The sequence below is a fragment of the Cherax quadricarinatus genome, chromosome 75, assembly GCF_038502225.1.
Source record: "Cherax quadricarinatus isolate ZL_2023a chromosome 75, ASM3850222v1, whole genome shotgun sequence".
NCBI lineage: Eukaryota > Metazoa > Arthropoda > Malacostraca > Decapoda > Parastacidae > Cherax > Cherax quadricarinatus.
In genome coordinates, this window is record NC_091366.1 from 8,799,554 (window position 1) to 8,805,553 (window position 6,000).

The window sequence follows — 6,000 nt, forward strand, 5'->3', positions numbered from 1 at the left end:
TGACATTCTTGAACAGCTGGAACTCCAAGATCTCCCAATCCTCAAGGTAGACACTTACGTTCTTCCTGCCCGCGGGCGGAGACGATACCCTAGCAATGTGGCTCGTTTAACTTTTGACAGCCGTGAACTCCCATCCTCAGTTTATGTAGCAGGACATCGGTTACAAGTTCGAAAGGTGATCCCTACACCGCAACAGTGTAGAAATTCCTGGCGATTTGGCCATCCAGCGAAATATTGCAGATCTATCGCCGAATGCCCAGTCTGTGGTGCCGATGACCATTCTAATACATCTTGCAATCGACCTCCCTCTTGCCTTAATTGTCATGAGGCTCACCCTTCGTACTCTCGCCATTGTCAAGTCTACTTAAACGAGCGGGAAATCCGTTACCTCAAAGAGGCAGAAGGTCTCCCTTATGCCATGGCAGTTTCTCATCTCCGCCTCCAAGGGAGACTCCCACGTGTTTCTTATTCCTGTGTTTCAAAACGTCCCCCCACTTCTGGTATCCCATCTTCTACACCCACCTCTGTGGTTACCTCTCCCATAGTCACTCCTGTATCTAATCCTTTTGCTGTCCTTGGCTCAGACGTCCCTACTTCAACGCCTCAGTCTGATCTCGCTTCTTCGAGTTCTCTCTCACAAGCCTCAGTATCGACGAGACCTCGTACGACACCTCCTCCCAATCGTCCCTCTACTTCTCAAAAGTCAAAAAAAGGTCCGTTAACACCTCCTACCCATCTTCCACCTCCTCATTTTCCCTTCCCTGTCTCTGTACCTGGTTCTCCCCCTCTCACTGGCTCTGTTACAAGTGTAGAGGTTCACCCTCCTCCTCGTACTGTACCTTCCTCCCCTGTTCCCTCCCAAGTTTCTTCCACTTCTGCCACCTCCCAGGTTTCTGCCTCTTCTGTCCCCTTCCACGCTTCTCCAGTTCCCTCCACCCTTTCGCCCCCCCCCCTACCTTGGTACAGTCCATTACAGTTCCAATCTTTACTCATCCTCCCCCTACCATTTCCAATATTGTCTCCCATACGACGTCTCTGAATTCTGAAACACTTGAAGCAATCTCTCAATATATTGCAGAGACCAAACCATCAATGGACACTGATCCACCCTCCGCTCCTTCTCTCTCCTCTACTCCATGTGCGCAACTCCTTTCTTCACAGCGCACCGTTCCTTCGCTGCATGAACGTTTTCCACTGCCTCCGCATGTGGACTTTTCTAACCCCTCTAGTCCGTAGGAACCCTTACCTGCGGATTTCAGGTATCTTTATCATTGCCAATCATGGCCTATTTACAGTGGAATATACGCGGCCTCAGGGGTAATCGGGGTGAGCTTCAGATGTTACTCTCCCAGTTTTACCCTGTTGGTGTTTGCTTACAGGAACCAAAATTATACTCTGCTGTTATCTCTCCCATCTCAGGCTATAATTTATTGTATTCTTCAGATCCTTTTCCTGATGGGACCTTTAATGAAAGTGCCCTTCTTCTACGCACTGATATTCCGTACCATCAGCTATTTGTTCGTACTTTGCTGCATTACACAGCAGCCCGTATCCACTTGCATAGGTGGTATACGCTCTGTTCTTTATATCTCTCTCCTTCTCGGGCATTATCTATTCCGGATATTGCCTTTCTTGTTTCGTCATTACCACCACCGATTCTGTTACTTGGTGATTTTAATGCCCACCATTTCCTCTGGGGGGGGGGTCTCACTGTGATTCCCGTGGCATTCAGTTAGAGGCTTTTCTTGCCACCCACCCCCTCCATGTTTTAAATACAGGTACTCACACCCATTTTGATCCTCGGACTCACACTCTCTCTTGCATCGATCTCTCAGTCTGCTCTTCCTCCGCCGCATTAGACTTCACTTGGTCTGTTCTTCCGGACTTACATGACAGCGATCATTTCCCAATCATTCTTACTTCCCCTTCATATTCACCACCTCTTCGCATCCCACGCTGGCAATTTGATCAGGCAAATTGGAACCTTTACTCACACCTAACTGTTTTTAGAGAGGTTCCTTCTTCGTCCTCCATCGATGAACTTTTACACCTCTTCTCGTCCTCCGTTTTAACCGCAGCTTCTCATTCTATACCCCAAACTTCAGGCAGGCATTCTCAGAAATGCGTGCCTTGGTGGTCTCCTGCTTGTGCTCGTGCAGTACGTTTGAAACGCTCTGCATGGGGCAGGTACCGGTACAATAGAACCACAGAGAGACTTCTTGATTTTAAGCAGAAGCGTGCGATCGCTCGCCGTGTCATCCGTGACGCTAAACGCACTTGCTGGCGAGATTGTCTCCACCATCACTTCTGCTTCCTCTGAGTGCAGTCTGGAAAAAAGTACGAAAACTGAGTGGTAAATATTCTCCTGACCCGGCTCCTGTTCTGCGGGTTGCCGGTGTTGATATAGCAAACCCACTAGATGTTGCCAATGAAATTGGCAATCATCTGGTCCGTATTTCTCAGGGACTCCATCTATGCCCCTCATTTCTTTCCTCAAAGACTGCCAGAGAGTTAGCACCTTTGGACTTTTCTTCTCTCAGAGAAGAACAGTATAATGTGCCTTTTACACTTCAAGAACTGGAGGCAACACTCTCAGCTTGCCGATCATCAGCAGCTGGGCCCGACGGCATTCATATTCGTATGCTACAACATTTACATCAGTCAGCCCTTGCAGTCCTATTACGCCTTTACAATCTTATTTGGTCACAAGGAGTTCTTCCACAGCTGTGGAAATCCGCCATTGTTCTCCCTTTCCGCAAACCAGGCACTACGGGACATGAAACCTCCCACTATCGTCCCATTGCTCTTACCAGTGCAGTTTGCAAAGTGATGGAACGCCTAGTAAATAGACGTTTAGTGTGGTATTTAGAGACACACAACACTCTCTCCACTCGTCAATATGGCTTTCGTAAGGGACATTCTACCATAGACCCCTTACTACGCTTGGATACGTATGTTCGTAATGCCTTTTCGAATAACCACTTAGTTATTGCCATATTTTTTGACCTTGAGAAGGCATATGACACAACTTGGAGGTATAATATCTTAGCCCATGCCCACTCCTTAGGCCTTCGAGGCAATCACCATCCTTAAGAACTTTTTAACCGACAGCCATTTCCGTGTTCGGGTTAATATGCTCTCCCCGGACTTTATCCAAGCTGAAGGTGTCCCCCAGGGATGTGTTCTGAGCACAACACTTTTTCTCCTTGCTATTAATGATTTGGCCTCTAGTCTTCCATCAAATATTTGGTCATCATTCTATGTTGATGACTTCGCTATCGCCTGTGCAGGCGCTGACTGTCACCTTATTACAGTTTCTCTCCAGCATGCAGTCGACCGTGTTTCCAATTGAGCCACCACACGTGGGTTTAAATTTTCCAGCACTAAAACCCACCAAATTACTTTCACTAGACGCTCTGTCATCTCCGATCATCCTTTGTACCTCTATGGCTCCCGTATCCCTGAACGTGATACAGTCGAGTTTCTGGGCCTCCTCTTTGATCGTAGGTTATCCTGGAATCCTCACATTACCTCTCTGAAGGCAACTTGTCACAGCTGGCTGAACCTTCTTAAAACCCTTGCTCATCTTTCATGGGGAGCTGATCGTCGAACCCTCCTTCGCCTACATTCCACCCTTATTTTATCGAAACTTGATTATGGTGACCAGATCTATTCAGCGGCATCTCCTGCTACTCTCTCTAGCCTTAACCCCATTCATCACCAAGGATTACGTTTATGCCTTGGTGCTTTTCGCTCTTCCCCTGTCGAGAGCCTCTATGCAGAAGCGAACGTTCCATCCTTATCCAATCGCCGTGATGCCCATTGCCTTCGCTACTATGTACGCTCTCATGATCTCCGCAATCCTTCCATTTATAGAATGGTCACTGATATTAGCAGACGTTCTTTATTTGTTCGCCGCCCCTGTTTACTCCGTCCCTTCTCTCTTCGCCTTCATTCGCTCTTGTCTTCTCTTCAATTACCACCTTTCTATGTACATGTAGCATCTCACTTTTTCCCTACCCCCCTGGGAAGTTCCAGCTGTTCGAGTCTGTTCTTTCTCTCTCCCTTGCTCGAAAGCCCAACTGTCTACGGTCGCTTCCCGCTCTCTTTTTCTTGACCACTTTCACTCTCATTCTCATGCCATTGCTGTGTACACAGATGGCTCTAAGTCTTCTGACGGCGTAGGATTCGCAGCAGTGTTTCCGGACAGCGTCGTACAAGGGCATTTACTATCTTCGGCTAGTATTTTTACTGCTGAATTGTATGCCATCCTTACAGCACTTATTCGTATTGCATCTATGCCTGTGTCATCATTTGTGGTTGTCTCAGACTCCCTTAGTGCTTTACAGGCTATACAGAAATTTGATACACCTCACCCCTTAGTCCTCCGTATCCAACTTTGGCTACGCCGCACCTTTACCAAGCATAAAGATAGTTTTTTGTTGGGTCCCTGGTCATGTTGACGTACAAGGCAATGAACAGGCAGACACTGCTGCGCAGTCAGCAGTACATGACCTACCAGTTTCACGTAGAGGTATTCCATTTACGGACTATTTTGCTGCAATATCTTCCCAACTTCACACCCGTTGGCAACAACGTTGGTCTGCTATGCTCAGCAACAAACTTCAATCTATTAAACCGAGTATAGGTTACTGGCCGTCTTCTTATCACCAGTGTCGAGGTTGGGAGACTACTCTCTCCCGTCTTCGCATTGGCCATACTCGTCTTACTCATGGATATCTCATGGAGAGGCGCCCTGCTCCTCTCTGTGAGAATTGCCAAGTTCCATTATCAGTCAGCCACATTCTGTTGGACTGCCCACTTTATCAACGAGCACGCAGAATTTACCTCCGTCGTCATCTTCTCTCTGCTGCTCTCTCTTTACCTTCCCTTCTCGCTGATGGACCCACCTTTCATCCAGACTCTCTCATTGACTTTTTGACAACAACTTACTTACTTCACAAATTCTGATACCTTCAGCCCTTTCTACTTCAATCTCTTGCTACCCTCTACCCCCGTACTATCCCCTGCCCCGCTGTTTTCTGTAACCCACTGATCATCCCTCCTCCCTTCTGCCATCCAATACCCTCGCTTCCTTCCCTACCCTGCAGCACTGTATAGCCCTTGTGGCTTAGCGCTTCTTTTTGATTATAATAATAATAATAATCTTGGAGAGACCTGGTGCCTCTGAGAAATTTCTGGTCTTGCTGACAGATCAACATCTTTTGTGCCAGTTATCAAAAGGCATAAAATTAATTTCTGGTCTTCCTCTTCAGTGCCATGATGCAATTTGGGAAAGCTCCACTTTCAGTGCAGACTGATTTCTTTACAAACTTTTTTCTTATGCACACCTTGATTTTCCACTAATGCATAAGCCCTTTTTTTTCCCTTGATGTCAGCTCTGCCTGCCTTTAAGTGCTTTGTGACCTCCCATGTGTGTTTAAAAAATTATGAATAAAATCTTAACAGTAGTGGTTCCTAAAACCTTAACAGAAATATGGTTCTAATGTATTTAAATTCTAGAAATAACTGAAGAAAAAATGTTAATGGGGCAGTGCTTATGAGAGGTTTTTGACCCATGAAGACTCGAGGGAGGTTCCTTGATACTGGTGATTGGGGGGATGGGGGGGTCAATTCAGGGGAAACCTCTAGGAAGGCTCTTTGATGCTTGCGAGTGGCTCTAGATCTAAAGAATTGGATGTGTTCTCCAATTCCTTGCATAAAGTCTGAATGCTTTCCTTTTCCCCCAGGTGTTGTATGACCTCTGCAGGTTTAGTGCTTCCCCCAACAATGTAATAATAATGCAAGGAATCACATCTGTCCTCCCTTTCCTTGGGCATGTAATTATATTATTATTCCCTTGTTTGGATTAAACCTCATTTCCCCCCCATTCTGCAGGATTTGCCATTTCCCCTAAATATAATAACTTGAATATATTAATATGGAAGCACTAAGGTTCATACATTAAAAAATAAAATTGGTTTCAGTAAGCTGGTAAAT